This window comes from Mirounga angustirostris, unplaced genomic scaffold (genome assembly GCF_029215605.1).
Source record: "Mirounga angustirostris isolate CCGP_5_RB_7025 unplaced genomic scaffold, mMirAng1.0.hap1 SCAF_3, whole genome shotgun sequence".
In the NCBI taxonomy this organism is placed as follows: Eukaryota; Metazoa; Chordata; class Mammalia; order Carnivora; family Phocidae; genus Mirounga; species Mirounga angustirostris.
The window spans coordinates 94,531,771-94,551,458 of record NW_026991711.1 but is presented as its reverse complement, the minus strand read 5'-3'; the positions used below and the strand labels follow the sequence as shown (position 1 = coordinate 94,551,458).

The 19,688-nt window shown below is 36.5% G+C and overlaps 1 protein-coding gene and 1 pseudogene across 6 annotated transcripts in view; one reads left to right on the top strand and one right to left on the bottom strand.

Annotated features, from left to right (window-relative positions):
- The window catches only part of PTPN4 (protein tyrosine phosphatase non-receptor type 4), a 233,895-nt gene that overhangs the window by 56,229 nt on the left and 157,978 nt on the right, over positions 1-19,688 (top strand). The window lies entirely within an intron of this gene.
- Positions 1,042-1,633, bottom strand: LOC123839500 (nucleoside diphosphate kinase B-like; annotated as a pseudogene).

Sequence of the window (19,688 nt, the reverse complement as noted above, 5' to 3'; positions counted from 1 at the left end):
ACCTATCAAATACTTGCTCTGTGGCATTGTCCTACTTACTTGACCTTTATATATATATAATTTCCTTATATATAAGGTGGAAATAATATCATCTGTTAAGGTTATCAGGGTTAAATGAATGTATATAAAGCAGCCAATAAGGATTCTATTAAGGCACTTTAGAAATGTAACATCCCTTCCGGCCCTTTATCTTCTTTTCCCTCCTTCCTCTTTAGTTACCCAGAGTCAGCCAAAGTGCAAAGTTTAGGGGCACAGTGACCACCCAACTGCCCTTACTTTTGCCATCAGTTGTACGTTTGGGAGATTTCTAAAACCACCCTGAGTTTCAGTAATTTGTTAGAAGGATTCACAGAACTCATTGAGAGCTGTTATACTCATGGATATAGTTTATTACAGGGAAAGGATACAGATTAAGATCATCCAAGGGAAGAGATGGATTGGGCAGAGTCTAGGAGGAGTCAAAACCAAGAACTTCAAGTCCTCTCAGCCATGGAGTCATAGAAGATGTTACCTTCTCCTGGCCATCTTGTGTGACAGTACACACGGACTGTTTCCAACCAGGGAGTCTTCCCCAAGCCTTTTGTATTTTTACTGGGACTTGATCACATACTCCCTGCCTAACTGACCCAATGTCTAACCTCTTCCAGAGGTCAGGCTAATATTCTTAGTCTCCAGTTCCTCTGGAGGTTAGAACTGATGTGATATGGCCCAAAGCCCCATCATAAATCATGTTGTTAGACTGTCAGGTGACCAAGGCACCAGGAAAATAGACATTCCTGTCAAGTAGAACATTCCAAGGGTCTAGAGATCACTGCCATTAGTGAAGGGCAAAGGCCAGACTTCTGTCTGAAAAAGATCATTTCTTCATGTTAGTGCTATATTTTTGTAGTAGCTGATTAAATTAGTAGTTAATATCTCGGTTATTAATTTTTATCTTAGTAGTAACATACAATTTTAAATAGTTTTTCAAAGCCAGTCAGGGCAAAGCATATAATGAAAGCTTAATGACATGCTCCCACTGTCTTATTTATTGATTTTTCCAGTTTCCAAAGGCTTTATTGGTAGGTATGTTTTAGAAAAGAAAGATTAATTCTGTTACTTTTAAGTCAGTGGACTGAAGAGCTGTGTCTAGGGACACATCAAGTGGTGCCAAAGGGGACTGATGCTTTGGTTACCTTTTATTCATAGATATGTCAAAAGTACAAGACTTGTAGTCAACCAGTTCTTCAGGGTTAAACCATAGGCTGGTTTCTTTCTCTGTACTTTTTACTGAATCGCTGCCATGAATGTTGTTCTTGCCAACTTGAATGCAGAAGTCCCGATTGGTGCCTGGCTTAGAATCTGCTGAGTTGGTCTCCCCAAGCATCACTTGCCTTGTCTTCACCACTTTCAGTCCCACCCAGACCATGGCCACAACTGGCCTGGAGCTCATGTACTTCACCACCCCTGGGAAGAATGGGTGGTCCTTCAGGTCAATATAGTGCTGCTTCAGGAGTTCCTCAGAGGCCTGTAGGAGTCTCATGGCCATGAGGTGGAACCTCTTCTGCTCGAAGTGCTTGATGATCTCACTCAGCAGGGCGTACTACACACTATCCAGCTTGATGGCAATAACTATACGCTCTTGATCAACCATGGCCAGGATGCTGGCTGTGTGCTCCTGCTTGATGGGGCTGGAATCCACTCCCACTCTTTTAGTACTAGTTTCCAAATACCTTTGGAGTTGTATTTTAGGCATTTACTCCCATTTTTCTGTGCTGGTTTATGTTTTTTATTTTGTACATTATTATTTTTTTACCACTCTTTCCCCAGTCTCTTTTGGACATTATTTATACTCACTTTCTATTATGCAAGATGAGGATATAATATTTAGTCCATTTTACATCTTCACACCCCCCTTCCTGAATTTTTTGTCATAATTTTTAGTTAAATCTGTGTATCTATCTATCCCTCTACTATTTATCTTTCTATCTTATATTTATCAGAATTACATTTCTAATAAAAGAAACTGGAAATAACAGTAACTTAAAGGAGCTAAAAGTTCATTTTTCTTTCACATAAAAGAATTCTAGAGATTGAAGGTCCAGGAATACGATAGCAACTTCACAGTTACCAAGGAGTCAGGCTCCCTGACTTTGCTGTCCTTTGCTTCCCTGAGAGCATGGCTATATACATAAGATCACTTCATGATCCAAGAAAGCTCTTAGAACTCTAACACACTTGTCAGCTTTTAGGTAGGTGGCAGTGTTACCCAAAACTGGGTTTGCCTCTTGGTGGTTATTGAACCAAAAGACATAACTAAGTCAAAGAATAGGAAAAGAAAGGCTTTTACTTGCAGTAAGTAGAGGAGAACACTGGGGATCTTTCCCAAAGCAGTTTTTCCTGAACAACAAAACTGAGGAAGTTTTAAGCTAAGGGTGTGCACATATTCATGAAGGGGCTTACACAATGGGGAATACAGTATGGACGGGGGGAAGAAGTCATCTCAGGGTGACTGAGTCCAGGTCAAAGTCATGAGGGCTGGCAATCATCAGTTCTCTGGCTCCAGTTGGTCCATATCTGAGTGCTCAGAGAGGTTTAGATCTTGCAGAGATAACTCAAGGATGTATATCAGGTCAATCTTAACTTTTGAATTGGCACTGGGAGTTTTACCATTGATTTATTATCCCTGATATGATTAGGTTATATCCTGTCCTGATAGTGGCTCTTTGCTCTTACACCCTTTCACAAGATGGCTGGGAGCCTAAAATGACTTTTCTTATGTCAAGAAAGTTCTGTCTCTCTCTCTTTTTTTTTTTTAAGATTTTATTTATTTGACAGAGAGAGACACAGCGAGAGAGGGAACACAAGCAGGGGGAGTGGAGAGGGAGAAGCAGGCTTCCTGCGGAGCAGGGAGCCTGATGTGGGGCTCGATCCCAGGACCCTGGGATCATGACCTGAGCCGAAGGCAGACACTTAACGACTAAGCCACCCAGGCGCCCCTGTCTCTCTTTATTTTTCCAGGAATCCCTAACTCTTTCTGCTTATAGTAGAGGAAAATGGAGAAGCAGGAAGGGCACATGCCAGTTTTCTTCCCCAATCTTAAGGAGGGTTGCTTATAAATTCTACCCTATAGCTTCTAGTTATTTTAATGGTCAAAATTTAGTCACATGCCCTCATTGGGGCTGCAAGGCTGGGTATTTTATTTTATTTTATTTTTTTAAAGTAGACTCCATGCCAGTGTGGGGCTTGAACTCATGACCGTGAGATCAAGAGTCACATGCTCTACTGACTGAGCCATCCAGGCACGCCACTGCTGAGTTTTTTTAGATATTGTTGCTACTCCAAACAGTATTGGAGTTTTATTTTAAAGAAATGAGAGAAAATGGGTATGATGTGAGCAGTTGGCGGGTTTTGCCTTAATTGGTGTCATTGTTTACTTTTTTATGATTATGCAAGTTAATTTACTGGAAAGCCAAGCAGTATATTTTGATTATATTTTGTTTTTCCTAGAATAATTCATTGCCTCTTTTTAAAAATATGCTTAGTTTTCTTCCTGTAGCTTTTAGCTTTTGTGTTTTCAAATTATAGGCATACCTTATTTTATCACACTTTGATTTGTTGTACTTTGCTGATACTGTTTTTTGTTTTTTTTTTGTTTTGTTTTTTGTTTTTTTTTTTACAAATTGAAGATTTGTTGCAGCTCTGTGTTGAGCGAGTCTGTTGGCCCCATTTTTCCAACAGCATTGGCTCACTTTGTGTCACATTTTGGTAATTCTTGAAATATTTCAAACCTTTTCATTATTATTATATTATGGTGATCTTTGATGTACTATTGTAATTGTTTTGGGGTGCCATGAACTACCATCTATATAAGGCGGTGAACTTAATTGATTAAATGTGTGTGTTCTAACTGTTCCACTGACCATTTGTTCCCTTGTCTTTTTTCTTTTTCCCTTTCCTTGGGCCTCACTATTCCCTGAAACATAAGAATATTGAAATTAGGACAGTTAATTACCCTACAGTGGCCTCTGCATGTTAAGTGAAAGGGAGAGTCGCATGTTTCTCATTTTATTCATTTATTTTTTAGAGAGAGACTGTGCATGCGTGAGTGTGGGAGCAGGGGGAGGGGCAGAGGGAGAGAATCTTAAATCAGGCTCCATGCCCAGAGTGAGATAGGCTGAAAGCTTGGTCTTCTGTACCAATTAGTCAGGTTGTGAATGCACAGGAAAATTCTTTAAGGAAATTAAAAGAGCTACTCCAGTGAATACACAAATGATAAGAAAATGAAATACCCTTATTGCTGATAAGGAGAAAGTTTGAGTGGTCTGGATAGAAGATCAGACTGGGCACAACATTCCTTTAAACCAAAACCTAATCCAGAGCAAAGCCCTAACTCTTTTGAGTTCTATGAAGGCTAGGAGAGGTGAGGAAGCTGTAGAAGAAGAGTGTGAAGTTAGCAGAGGCAGTGTCATGAGATTTAAGGAGGGAGGCCATTTCCATAATGTAAAGGTGCAAGGTGAAGCAGCCAGTGCTGATGTAGAAGCTGCAGCCAGTTATTCCAGAAGATCTAGCTACTCAGTGAAAGTACAGCTACACTAAACAACAGATTTTCAATGTAGACAAAACAGCCTTCTTTTGGAAGAAGATGCCATCTAGGATTTTTACAGCTAGAGAGAAGTGAGTTCCTGGCTTCAAAGCTTCAGTGGACACGCTAACTCTCTTGCTAGGGGCTAATGCAGCTCATGACTTTAAGTTGAAGCCAGTGCTCACTGGTCATTCAAAAAATTCTCAGGCCCTTAAGAATTATGCTAAATCTACTCTGCCTGTGATCCATAGATGGAAAAACAAAGCCTGGATTATAGCACATTTGTTTGTAACATGGTTTAGTGAATATTTTAACCCCATTATTGAGACCTGCTCAGAGAAAAAGATGTCTTTCAAAATTACTGCTCACTGACAATGTGCCTGGTCACGCTCTGATGGAGATGTAATGCTGGCTTCATAGAGTGAGTTTGGAAGTATTCCTTCTGCTTCTACCCTCTGAAAGGAATTGTAGAGAATTGATAGGATTTTTTCTTACCAAATATTTGGTATAATTCACCAGTGAACCCGTCTGGATCTGATGCTCTCTGCTTTGGAAGGTTACTAATTTGCCTTAACATTTTAAGCAGTAAATTGCTAATTCTTTTTCCTTAGTAAGAATAACAAAAATGGATGACTATTTACAATGAAATTTGAAATTACCTCCTTGTATTTGCATTCAAATCAAGTGTTTATTTTTTCAGTTTACCTCCCCTTCCCATTTCTATTTTATGTGCTTTTTGCCAGTATAACAAGAGTCATCTTACTTACTTTGTCATCAAGGATCTAATATTGCAGTCTAATCATTCTATAATGTGTATGTATATCAAAGCATCTCATTGTACTCCTTAAATATATACAATTTTATTTGTCAATTATAGTTTAATAAAGGTTGAAAAATAAAAAAATAGATACCACAACCTTTCCTCAGCCCTCATTCTTCTACTTCAAACTGCTTCCTCAAAGCTTATCATCTAGTTGAGAAATTAACTAGTTTCTTGAGGCTTACTGTGTTTGACTTCTAACAGTTGTTAAAACTGTTATTCTTCTTTTAAGGAAAGCTCTCCTATCTCTGATCACATTCTCTGTCTTAATCAGTTTTGTACATATTGATGTTCCTTTAGGATTTAATATTGTTTTTTGTGTCTTCCATTCTTTCCTGGTTTCTGAAGACTCTAATATTTATTATCTCCAGTCCTATTACCTTTCCTCAAGTCAAACTCTGTGTCTGCTAAAGATTCTAGAGGTATTCATGATGTTTTAAAACCACGTGCAGAAAATCTTTGAAATTTCTCCCACCATAAGAGGGGGTCCATATTCCCTGTAATTGGAACTTGCTGGGCCTTAGTGACCCCCCTGCACCATAGAATCCATTGGAAGAAATGTTGTAGAACTTCTCAGTTGAGGTTAGAAAAGACCATTCAGCCTCTGCTGGTGTTTTATAGTACACCCATTCTAGGAGAGCTTTCAGATACCATGTAAGAAGTCTGGTTATCCTGAGGCCACCCTGTGGAGATTCTATGAAGACACCACATGGAGAGAACACATAGATGCCTAGGGAATTCCAGTTTGTCTTCCAAGGCAAGACATTAGCCATCTGAGTGAAGAGGCTCTGAGATGACACCAGTTTCAACTTTCATGTTACTGTAGCCACATGAGATTCATTGAGCGAGACCTACCTACCTGAGCCCAGTGAAATCCCAGAATCCTTAGTAAAATAAATTATTGTTATTGTTTTAACCCATTGTTTTGATATGATTTGTTAGTCATCAGTACATAACCAGAATATTGTTTCATATTCAGCATATTCAAAAACAGTTGTCATCTCCCCATCTAATCATATTCTTTGTTTCTCCTTGATTAGTGCCCTCATCACCTACTACATAACATTTTGGGTCCATTTTAACTTCTGTTCAAACCTTTTGCCCATTAAAAAAAATCTTTTTAAAGATTTCTTTGGTGTGGGGTGCATGGGTGGTGCAGTTGGTTAAATGTCTGTCTTCGCTCATCCTGGGATCGAGTCCCGAGTCTGGCTTCCTGCTCAGCTGGGAGCCTGCTTCTCCCTCTTCCCCCAGTTCGTGCTCTCTCTCAAATAAATAAATAAAATCTTTTAAAAAAAGATTTCTTTACTGTGATAAAAATAGATAACATGAAGTTTACTATTTTAACATTTTTAAGGGTACAATTTAGTGGTATTAAATATATTCATAATGTTGTATAATCATCACCACTATCCATTTCCAAAACTTTTTCATCATCCCAAACAGAAACTCTGTTAGACTTATACCTAAGTAATTTTTTTTGCTGTTGTATATTGTAATCTTTTCTTAAATTAAGATTTCTAATTCATTGCTAGTATACAGATACAGAATTGATGCTGTAACCTGCAACTTAACTCCTTTGTTAGTTCTAAGAGATTTTTTGTAGATTGCGTGAAATTTTTTATGTCTGAATTAAAATTGTTTTTTCAATCTGTATGCCTTTTTCATTTTCTTATCTTACTGCAGTGACTATAATAAATGAATAGGAGTGGTAAGAGTGGAAATTTTTGTCATTTTTCTGATTTCGGAATAGAGCATTTAGTCTTTTACCATTAAATATGTTGATGGCTATAGTTATTTTGTAGGTGCTCCTTATCAGCTTAAGGAATTTCTTGTCTATGCGTAGCTTACCAAAAGTGACCAAGTTTATATCATGACTGGATATTGAGTTTTGTCCAGTGTTTTCTTCTTTGTGATCATTGGTTTTTCTTCAGTTAACATGGTAAGTTTCAGTGATGAATTTTGATTGTTGAACCAACCTTAAATTCCTGATCTAAACACTACTTGGTTATGGTGCATTATCCTTTTTATATATTGCTGGATTTGGTTTGCTAATACGTTGTTGAGAATTTTTGTGTCTGTGCTGAGGGAGATGTTGGTATGTATTCTTACATTCTAGTAATGTTTTGATGTATTTTTTGTATGTGTTTTTGGTATCAGGTTAATGCTAGTCTCACAAAATGAGTTGGGAAATGTTTCTTCCTCTTCTCTTTTCTGGAGAAGATTATGTAGAATTGTTACTTCTTCCTTAAATCTTTGGTGGAATTTGTCACTGAAATCATCTGTTCCTGGTAGTTTTCCTTTTGAAATGTCTTAAACTACAAATTAAACTACATTTTAATAGATTTAGGACTGTTCAAATTATTTAGTTCTTTTCTTGAGTTGAGTTTTAATAATCTGTGTCTTTTAAGAAATTAGTTCATTTAATTTGTCAACGTTATAAGCATGAAGTTGTTTGTTGTGTTTCTTTATTCTCTGTAGAGCTGTATTGATTGCCTATCTTTTATTTCTGGTATTAGTAACTTGGGTGTTCTCTTTTTATCTTCCTCTTTCACTCTGGCTAAAAGGTTATCAAATTTATTGGTTTTTAAAAATTAACTAGTTCTGCGTTTCATTGAATTTGGTCAGTTGTTTATCTCCAGTGTCATTGATTTCTAGTATTTTCTTCCTTCTTTCATGTTGACTTTATTTACTCTTTTAATTTTTCAAGGAAGAAGCATGTAGATTATTATTTTGAAATACTTTGTTTTCTAATATAAGCATTTAATGCTATAAATATCTCTCCAAGCACTGATATAGCTGTACATCCTACCAAGTATCATATGTTGTATTTTCATATTCATTCAGTTCAAAATATTTTAAAATTTCTCTTGATAATTCTTTGTCCTATGGGTTATTTACATGTATGTCGGATTACAGATATTTGAGGATTTTTCAGTCCCCTTTCTCTTATTAATTTCTATTTTAATTCCATTATGTCTAGTGAATGTGCTTTGTATGATTTCAGTTCTTTTAAATTTGATAAGGCTCGCTTTTGTCAGGTTTATTTTAAATTTTATAAGGTTTATGGCATATTTTGGTGAATGGTATAGCCCTTGGAAAAAAAGTACATTCTGCTCTTTTTGTGTGGAGAGGTCTATAAATGTCAGTAAGGTTATTGATTCATAGTGTTTTTACATCCTTGCTGATTTCTGTCTTTCCTTTGCTCTATCAGTTTTTCAAGGAGGAATGTTAAAGTCTTCAACTATAATTTTATGATTGAACATTTGTGTATTGATTATGTTAGTTTCACCTCATGTAGTTTCACCTCTCTTATTGTATTACCCATTTATGATTGTTATTTCTTCTTGGTGAGTTGACTCTTTTATCATTGTGTAATGTCCGTCTTTATCCCTGGTCATTTTCTTTCTTCTGACACCTACCCTGTCCGATTGTACACTTCATCTTCCATTTGAGTAGTGTTTGCATATTCTCTTTTCATGTGTGTACATTTTTATATTAAAGTGGAAATCTAGTAGGCAGTGTATAATCAGGTTTTCTTTAAAAATACAATCTGACAGTTAACGTCTTTTAATTTAAATGTAATGAAATTATTGAATTCATTCAAGTTAGTCCTTCCATTTTTAAGTTCTTTTGTTTGTCCCTTCTGTTTTTTGTTTCTTCTTCCTTTCTTGCTGTCTTTGGATTATTTGAATATTTTTAGTATTCAATTTTGGTGTATCTTTTTTCTTTATTCGTTGTTTTTTCAAGGTTGCTGTATGGATTATAATATATATACCTACTTGTTACAGTGTACTTAGATTTCATGTTTTATGGGATGCCTGGGTGGCTCAGTCAGTTAAGCGTCTGCCTTTGGCTCAGGGCATGATCCGAGTGTCCTGGGATCTAGTCCCTCATTGGGCTCCTTGCTCAGTGGGCAGCCTGCTTCTTCCTCTGCCTGCCACTCCCCCTGCTTGTACTCTCTTTCTCTCTTTCTCTCTCTCTCTCTCTGACGAATAAATAAAATCTTTAAAAAAAAATAAAAATAATTTAAAACAATGGGACGCCTGGGTGGCTCAGTTGGTTAAGATTTCATGTTTTACTACTTCAAGTAAAACTGTACAGTTCCATCCATACAGTTCCCTATTCCCTCTCCCTTTTTTGGTTATGGTTGTCATATGTATTAATTTTACATAGAATGAAATCTCCCAAACATGCTGAAGTTTTACTTTCAACAGTAATGCATATTTTATATAATTTATTTTATTTTTAATTTGAGAGAGAGAGGGAGAGCACAAGCAGGGGGAGTGGCAGAGGCAGAGGGAGAAAGAGAGGAAGAAGCAGACTCCCCACTGAGCAGTAAGCCCGATGTGGGGCTCGATCCCAGGATCCCGGGATCAGGACCTGAGCTGAAGGCAGATGCTTAACCAACTGAGCCACCCAGGTGCCCCTATAATGTAGTAGGAGAAAATAGTTTTTGATATTTACCATTCCTTTTGCTTGAAGTTTCAGATTTTCTTGTAGTTTCATTTCAGTTAAGTGAAGAATTTCTTAAGTTCTCTTAATTTTCCTTTGTGTGACAATGTTTTGAGTTGTCTTATACTTGAAGAATATTTTCAATGGATATAGATTTCTGGGTTGATAGCTCATTTTTCTCAGTACTTTATGTAGTTTAGCTGTTTTGTGACTTCCAAAGTTTTTTTTTTTTTTTTTAAAGATTTTATTTGTTTGACAGTACGCAAGCAGGGGGAGCGGCAGAGGAAGAGGGAGAAGCAGGCCCTCTGCTGAGCAGGGAGCCTGATGAGGGGCTTGATCCCAGGACCCCAGGATCATGACCTGAGCTGAAGGCAGACTCTTAACTGCCTGAGCCACCCAGGTGCCCCACTTCCATAGATCCAAACTCTGCAGTCATTCAAATTATTGTTTCCCTATATGAAATGCATATTTTTAAAATATTCCCTCCTTTAAAATTTTTTAAAAATGGAGTTTAGCTTTCAGCACTTTGATTTTGATGGATCAGGCCTTGGTTTTATTTAACTGAGATTTTCTAATCTTTAAATCCATTTCTTTGAACAAATTAGGATACTTTTCAGTCGTTACTTTTTCAAATATTTTTCTCGTCTTCAGGAACTCTGGTAATGTGAATTTTAAATTTTGTCCTGAGTCTGTTCATTTTTTATAAAAACTTTCTCTTTTTTTCAGATTTGATGTTACTCATCACCTTTAAATTGGCTTTCCAGTTATATATGTGTGTGTGTGTGTATCTGTATGTATGTATTTTTTTCTTGAATTTCTGTATATTCTTTCATTTTAAGAGTGTACACTTTCCTTACTCATGAAGGATGGCTGTATTATGCATGTTAAAGTCTTTGCCTGATAATTCCAACATCTGAATCATCTCAAAGTATTCATCAATTGACTGTCTTTTATCTTGAAAATTGTTTAGGGATGCCTGAGTGGCTCAGTCGGTTAAGCGTCTGCCTTTGGCTCAGGTCATGATCCCAGGGTCCTGGGATCAAGCCCTACTATGTCAGCGGAGAGTCTGCTTCTCCCCCTCCCCCTCCCCCTGCCCATGCTCCCTGTCTCTCTCACTCACTCTCTTTCAAATAAATAAAATCTTCAAAAAAAAAAAAATTGTTTAGATTTTCCTGGTTCTTAGTGTACCAGGTAATTTTTTTATTGTATCCTGGACATTTTGAAATCTTACGAGACTCTGTGTCCTGTTAGAATCCATTATATAATAGTAATTTTGTTGTTATTTTAGTGGGAGATTAACCCAGTACTCAAATTCTTCTCCTTTTAGGGGGTAGTGGTTCCAACATGAATTCAGTTCCAAAGCCTATGATCTTTGGGTCTGATGTTGCATGCAGCATTGGAGGGCTAGTTTGAGGCTGACGCTATAGCTCAGTTCTCAGTCACTGCTCTGGTTCTTTGGGTGTATTCGGCACATGCACAGCTTTGGCAGGAGCCCAGGACTTATGCTGATTTATATTCTCCTATACTTCGCAGGCTTTTCTCCACATTTTCTGGCTTCTGGTAGCCACTTTTCATAATTAACTCTGGCCAGAAGGTTGAGGTTCTTTTCTGTGTGGTGCAGTCCTTCTGTGTTGGGCAGTCCTGTAGGATTGCCTTAGAGTGTAGTGCTGAGAGAACAGTGAAGTATAAAAAACAAACAAGCAGAGATTACTCCCTACTCTTTTTGAAACCTTTTTTTCTGGTTCTTCTCTGCAGAGATGGGTGTTCTCTTGGGAGTTTTAGTCCCCACAGTATCATCACCATGGCCATGCCATTACATGACTGGGGCTGTCCTTGGGGCAAAGCTGGTAGAGAGGAAAAATGTGTCCCCCTCACACACTCTTCAGTTCACATTGCTCCTTCTTTGGTTCTCTTATCAGAAAATTGGGCTTCCCTTTTCTCTTTTGCTGCCCATGCCTCCTGTGCAGTTACCTAATTCAACCCCATCTTTGAGTCAAAGCTTTAAGTAAAGAAAGGGGAACAAAAGAAAACCTGGCAAGTTCACCATACCTCAGATTGTGATTTTGCCTCTCCACTCTGCCTGCTGTAATTTACTTTGTGGATCACTCATATAATTGCTTCATATATTTTTATCTCGAGTCTTTAGTTGTAATCAGTGAGAAAATTTAGCTTATAGTGTGCTTATTTCATGTTGGTCTGCACCAGAAATTGAATATACATCTTTTCTTAGCTATATTATACTAGAGCAAGTTTTTCTTTGGTAGTTGTATAGGATCTTTCCTACTTTCATTCTTGTTTCTATAAAGTGACACCTGACTCTCAGCTTCTCATTTGTAGAAATTTTCCTGCTTGTCAGTATGTTCTCTTGCTTAATGTAGATACCTCATGAATATGCTTTTACTTTTTATTGTTTAAATAATATTTAGGATATGTTTCTTTAGGAACAGGTTTCTTTTATATATCCAAATTAATATTTTATTGGATAATTTTACTGAATATGGCTCTCTTCTTAGTTGTAGCTTTGTACTAATATCTGTCAGATAATAGTAATCTTTCATAATCATGCTGTATTATTTCCTTGGAGCTTTCACATCTGTTTTTGGTTCTTTTTGTCAATAACAATGTGGTATGACAATTTTCTCTTTTTCACAGAGAATTCAAACCCAGGGAGTTTGTGCCTTGCTCATAGCTACAGGCCAAGTAAATGGTAGATGCAATCCTGTCTCTCTGACTGTTGAAACTGATGCTTTTATCTTCCTCACCATCTGCTATCAGTTGACTGGTCTGTTTCTTCTCTGTATCTTCTTCTGATCAGTGACACAGATTAAAAATATGTTAAAAGTTGTGGTCACGAAAGATTGGAAATAAGTAGTCCATGGTGCTGTTTTTCTTATATTTTTGTATGCATAGGAATTTAATGGTGGGTTCTTAAGGAAGGCTTATTAGAAATTTATATTGCTACCTCCATACATCAATTTCATAGGTCTGTTTTGGGGCTCAGAAATCTGTATTTTGGGCGCCTGGGTGGCTCAGATGGTTAAGCGTCTGCCTTCGGCTCAGGTCATGATCCCGGAGTCCTGGGATCGAGTCCCGCATCGGGCTCCCCGCTCTGCGGGAAGTCTGCTTCTCCCTCTGCCTCTCTCTCTCTCATGAATAAGTAAATAAAATCTTTAAAAAAAAAAAAAAAAGAAAAATCTGTATTTTACAAGAGTACACAAGATGATTTGGATGTATGTAGTCTCTGTCTTTATAGAAAAATACAGTTGGGAGGGACTGAAGCCTGCCTTGGCCTCATTAACATTCTATAATTAGCCATTATTTATAGAGCACATTTTCCTGTTTATTCATTGGATATACTAAATGGGACATAGTCAAAATCCATGTTAGATCCTAGCTGTATTATATTTAATGTTCTCACTCATAGAGTAGGTTTTCTGTTTAATATTTTTCTAAAAATGAATGAGAAACTAATCTATAGTTTTATAAGTGTCTTTAGGAAGAGGTTTTGAGCCCGTGTACATCTATAGTGAGAATTCTCAAATGGGGCTGATTTTGTACCTTCTTCCCCACCCCCCCGCCAGGGACATTTGGCAATGTCAAAACATTCTGGTTGTCACAGTTGGGTAGGAGCTACTGGCATCTAGTGGGTAGAAATCAGGGATGCAGCTTAACATTCTGTAATACATGGGACGCGCCCCCCCCCCCCAGGAATTATTTGACATAAAATGTCATCAGTGCCAAAGTTGGTTGAGAAACTGTGCTCTAAAGTTAGTGTTAAATGAAAATTTTTTGACTAATACATTTATTTTTTGAAAGAATCTTCTTAGAGTTGCAGTTTTCTACCAGTTGGGTGTTCTTACTTTTGAAAGATAAGAGTCAAGAGATTTTGTTTTGCCCCTTAGCACACCCCCATACACAGACATTTCTTCTTAAGTTGATAGTTTGCATTGTGCATTTGCATATTAATAACACTGGAAAAATGAGAATGACCAAATTGAGACAGACCAGTGCACAGATCTCTCATCTCCCTGTGAAAAAATCTATTTTAGTTCACCTTTAAAGGAAAGCAAAGAAGGAGAGCAGGATGTTTTAGGGACTGATTTTGAAATAGGGGGTTCCTACTATGCAAAGAGTAAAATTTGCAAGTTTTGAGTGCATCAGCAAGAAATACATTAGATGGGACACCTGGGTGGCTCAGTTGGTTAAACGTCTGCCTTCAGCTCAGGTCATGATCCCAGGGTCCAGGAATCGAGTCTCACATCGGGCTCCCTGCTCAGCGGGGAGCCTCCTTCTCCCTCTGCCTCCTGCTCTCCCTGCTTGTGCTCTCTCGCTCTCTGACAAATAAATAAAAAAATCTTCAAAAGAAAAAAAAATACATTAGAGTCCCCACTGGGCCACTTTACTTGCTAATTTTCCTTGGTAAAACAGAAAATTTTCCTAGTCTAAATGAGTATAAATTGGTGTTTCATTGAGGGTTTTGGTAGTCATGAGGAGCAGAAGTAACTTTTTATTTGAAATATAACATATACAATAAAAATCAAATGTTAGGGGCACCTAGCTGGCTCAGTCAGTAGAGCATGTAGCTCTTGATCTTGGGGTCGTGATTTTAAGCCCCACATTTGACGTGGAGCCTACTTAAAAAAAATCTAAATGTAAGATTGGTAAGAATTACAAAGTGAAATCTTCTGTGAAGCCACCATTGGATTAAGATATAGAATATTACCAATATCTTAGAAGCATCCCTTGTACTTCCTTCTTGTTATTTTTCACTACTTGCCCAAAGTGGTCACCAGACTGACAGATTAGTTTTGTTTGTTTTTTACTGTTACTAGAATAAATCATTTGAAATTGCTGTTTTTGTAAGTCAGTGTCAGCAGTTTCATATATAGTTCAACCTAACTACCCTCCCCCCTTTTCTGTATACTATTCCATTTCTGGTAGCTATTCTCCAAAAATGGTCCCCCAGTGGACTATACCTCTTAGTATTCACACTGTTGCAGAATTCCTCACCCCTGAATTTTGCCTGGTCTATGTGATTCATTTTTGTCCATGGCAGTAAAGAGACTCTTTGTGACTACCAGTAACATGAAGCCTTCCACCTTCTAGTTGGGTCTCTTAGGACTCACACTCTTGGAACAGTCTGAGAATCCAGCTGTCATGCTGTGAGAAGTCTATACCATATGGAGAGGCCATATATGTAGGCTCTCTCGTTAACAGTCCCAGCTGATATTTTAGCCAACAGTCAGTACCAGTTGCCAACAATGTGCGTGAGCCATTTTGTATATCACGGTACTGTCAAACTTCAGCTGAATTTATTAGCTGCTGTCTAACTGGAACCACAAGTAAGAACCAAAGCTGGGCTCATCAACCCACAGAAGCATGAGAGATACTAATACTTCTTAAAAAATATTTTGGGGTGTTTGCCATAAAACAAAAGATAGTGAGATATCATTGTACAAGTATACCGGAGTTCATGCAATCCATTGTTTTTGGACCCTTGGTTTGTTTACACTGTGGGGCTACTATGAATACTGCAGCTCTAAACAATTCTTACACATATATATATTTGTGAATATATATACATACTTCTGTTGGGCAAATATCTAAGAGTGGAAAAGCTGGGTCAGATACTGTGAAACAGTTTTCCAGAGTGGTTGTATTTGCATGTACACTTCCATCAGCAGTTTTTGAGAGTTACATGTGTTCTACATCCTCACCAACACTTGGTATTTTTATTATTATTATTTTTTTTTTTACCATTTTTAAATTTTTTATTTTATTTTTTATTTTTTAATTTCTATTTACCATTTTTTAAAATTTAAATTCAGTTAATTGACATATAGTGTACTATAAGCTTCAAAGGTAGAGTTCAGTGATTCATCAGTCTTATATAACACCCAGTGCTCATTACATTACAGCATTTGATACTTTTACATTTTAGCCATTTTGATGCTTGTGTTGTAGTATTGTGGTTTTACCTTCCACTAATTAATTTTTTCAGCATTTAAAAAAATAACACCAATCTCACTCTTCCAATGAATAAAAAGAGAAGTAACAGTTCACAGCTCATTTTGCAAAACCAGCATAACTTTCATATTAACAGCTAGTTAGATTATGATATAATAAAGGAGTATTATAGACTAATATGAACAAATTTGCAAAATTTCCACACAAATAATTATTAACAAATTAAAACTATATATGCATATACAAAAACACTCTTTAGGTGTTTATACCAAGTTAGGTTAATTTCGAGAATGTAAAGTATAAAGGAAAAAATCCATGTGATCAATTCCCCAATGTATTAAAAAACAAAAACTTAGTGCACTAGAAATAGGAAAGAATTTCTGTAAACTGCTAAAAGATATTTACAAATACCTAAGGCATACATCGTACCTAGAAATGAAATACTGAAAGTTTTCCCCTAACTGGAAACAAGACAAAAATGTTCACTGTCTACCACTTTATTGTGCTTTGGTGGTGGTGTTTCCCATATAATTATTGATCATTTACATTTCCGGTTTTTAACCTCACTCTTTCTGTGGTTTGCCAGTAATTTTGTTGACTTTTGCTAAAATCTCCTGCGTGGGAAATACTTGTCAATTCCTCTTTGTAGGACCTGTCAACTTTATACTATGTATGCTTTAACAGCTTTATTGAGATACACTTCCATGTTTAAAGAGTACAGTTCATCTTTTTTATTGTACAAATCAGTGGGTTTTGGTATATTGCAGTATTAATTTTTGAATATTGTAATATATATACCATAAAATTGACCACTTTAACCATTTTTGAGTATACAGTTCATTTGCATTGGTTACAGTCACACTGCTTTGCAATCATCACCACTGTTTCCAAAACTTTTTCATCACTCCAAACAGAAACCCTGTAATCATTAAGCAGTAACTTCCCATTTTCCCCTGACACCAAATCTGTGGATTTGCCTATTTTAGATATCTAAGTGGAATCATATAATATCTGTTCTTTTATGTATGGCTTGTTTCATTTAGCATAATGTTTCAAGATTCCATGTAGCATGTATCAGAACTTCATTTTTATTCTTGAAAAATGTTCCATTGTATAGATATACCACATTTTGTATGTCCGTTCAACTGTTGATGGACACTTGGATTGTTTTCACCTTCCACCTCTTGTGAATAATGCTGCAATGAATATTAGCATACAAGTATCTATTCTAAAGTCCCTGTTTTCAATTCCATGGGGTATATACCCAGGAATGTAAATGCTGGATCATGCAATAATTTTTTTTAGCTTTTGAGGAACCGCAAAATTGTTCTCCATAGTGGCTGCACTGTTTCACATTCGACCAACAATGTGTAAGAGCTCCAATTTCTCCATGTATTTGCCAACACTTGTTATTTTCCACTTTTTAAAAAAATTATAGCTATCATAGTAGGTATGAGGTGGTATTTGTTTTTTTACTGTGGCTTACACTGTATTTTTGGAACTACTCTATTTGGTGCATAGAAGTTAAGAATTGGTATATTGTTTTGGCAAATTGCACCTTTTATCGTTACGTAATATAATGATTTTCTTGATACTTAGCAATGTTTTTAAAAATCTATATTATTTGATATAAGAATTCCTACCAGGTTTCTTTGATTGGTATTTGCTTTCTGTATATTTTTTCTGTCTTTTAACTTTTAATTTTTTCATGAGTTTACTGGCCTTTTGTATATCTTCTTTGTAGAAATGTCTATTCACATTCCATGCTCATTTTATAATTATTTGCCTTTTTATCACTGAGTTTCAAGAATTCTTTATATATTCTAGATTCGTGTCACTCATCAGATAAATGATTTACAAATATTTTCTCTCATGCTGTGGGTTGTCTTTTCATTTTCTTAATGGTATCCTTTTTTGAAACACAGAAGTTTTTATCTTTAATGAATTACAATTTCTTTTTTGCTTTTGTCACATGCTTTTGGTGTCCTATCTAAAATACCATTTCCTTTGCCGTGGTCACAAAGATTTATTCCTGTTTTTTTCCGAGTCTTTTATAGTTGTAACTATTAATTTTATGCCTTTGGTCCATTTAGAGTTCACTTTTTATATGGCGAGAGGTAGGGATCCAATTTCATTCTTTTGCATGTAGATATCCATTTGTCCCAGCACCATTTTTTAAATTAAGTTTTTAATTTCAGTCTAGTTAACATACAGTGTTATATTAGTTTCATGTGTACAACATAGTGATTCAGCAATTCTGTACATTCCCAGGTGCTCATCACAATAAGAGTACTTTTAATCCCCATCATCTGTTTCACTCCCCACCCCCCACCCCCCTCCCCTCTGGTAACCATCAGTTTGTTCTCTATAGTTAAGAGTCTGTTTCTTGGTTTGTGCCTCTCTCTTTCTTTTTCCCCTTTGCTCATTTGTTTTGTTTCTTAAATTCTGCATATGAGTGAAATCACACATTATTTGTCTTTCTCTGACTTATTTCACTTAGTATTATACGCTCTGGCACCATGCATGTTGTTGCACATGGCAAGATTTCATTCCTTTTTCCGGGTGAATAATATTCCTCTGTGTGTGTGTGTGTGTGTGTGTGTACACACACCACCTCTTCTTTATCCATTGACTTATCAGTGGACACTTGGACTGCTTCCATAATTTGGCTAAGTAAATAATGCTGCAATAAATATAGGGGTGCATGTATCCTTTTTTTTTTTTGAGAGAGAGAGCAGGAGAGAGTGTGTTTTTAATTTTAGCTATGATTTGCATTCAAATGATGAGTGATGTTGAGAATCTTTTCACATGTCTGTTGGCCATCTGTATGTCTTTTGAGAAATGCCTATTCACATCTTTCGCCAATATTTTAATTGGATTATTTTCGCTGTTGAGTTGTATCATTTTTTAAAATATTTTGGATACTAACCCTTTATGGGATATGTCATTTGCAAATACAGCCTCCCATTCAGTAGGTTGCCTTTTAGTTTTGTTGATTGTTTCCTTTGCTGTGCAGAAGCTTTTTATTTTGATGTAGTCCTAATAGTTTATTTTAGCTTTTATTTCCTTGTCTCAGGAGACATATCTAGAAAAATGTTGCTACGGCTAATATCAGAGAAATTACTGCCTGTCCTCTCAGGATTTTTATGGTTTCAGGTCACATATTTAGGTCTTTAATCCATTTTTTAAAATATTTTATATTTATTTATTTGAGAGAGAGCAAGCAAGAGCAGGGAGTGGGGCAGAGGGGGAGGGAGAAGCAGGCTCCCTGCTGAGCTCAATGTGGGGCTCAATCACAGGACCCTGGGATCATGACCTGAGCCAAAGGCAGACACTTAACCGACTGAGCCACCCAGGCGTCCCTCTTTAATCCATTTTGAGTTTATTTTTGTGTATGGTGTAAGAGTGTGAAAGGACAAAATCATTCCCATTTGAGTTGTCTTGACACCCTTGTAACAAACCAGTCCACAGTAAATGTAAGACTTTATTTCTGGACTCTCAGTTTTATATTCTCTTCTATTCCAGTGTCTCCCCTTATATGAACACAATATTGTCTTGATTCCATAGTTCCATAATAAGTTTTGAAACTGAGAAATGTATCTTAACATTTGTTTTTCTTTATCAATATTGTTTTAGTTACACATTTAGGACTTTTGTATCCCAGTAGTGGATTAACTCTTGTCATTCTAAAATGTCTGCTTTGTCTCTGGTAAATTTTTTTTCTCATAAGTCTATTTTATCTGATATTAATGTGGACACTCATCCTTTCTTTTGATTAATGTTTACATCTTATATCTTTTCCATCATTTACTTTCAACCTAACAGATCTTTATATTTGGAGTTTCTTGGAGACAGCATATAGTTAGGTCATATATTTTATATTTT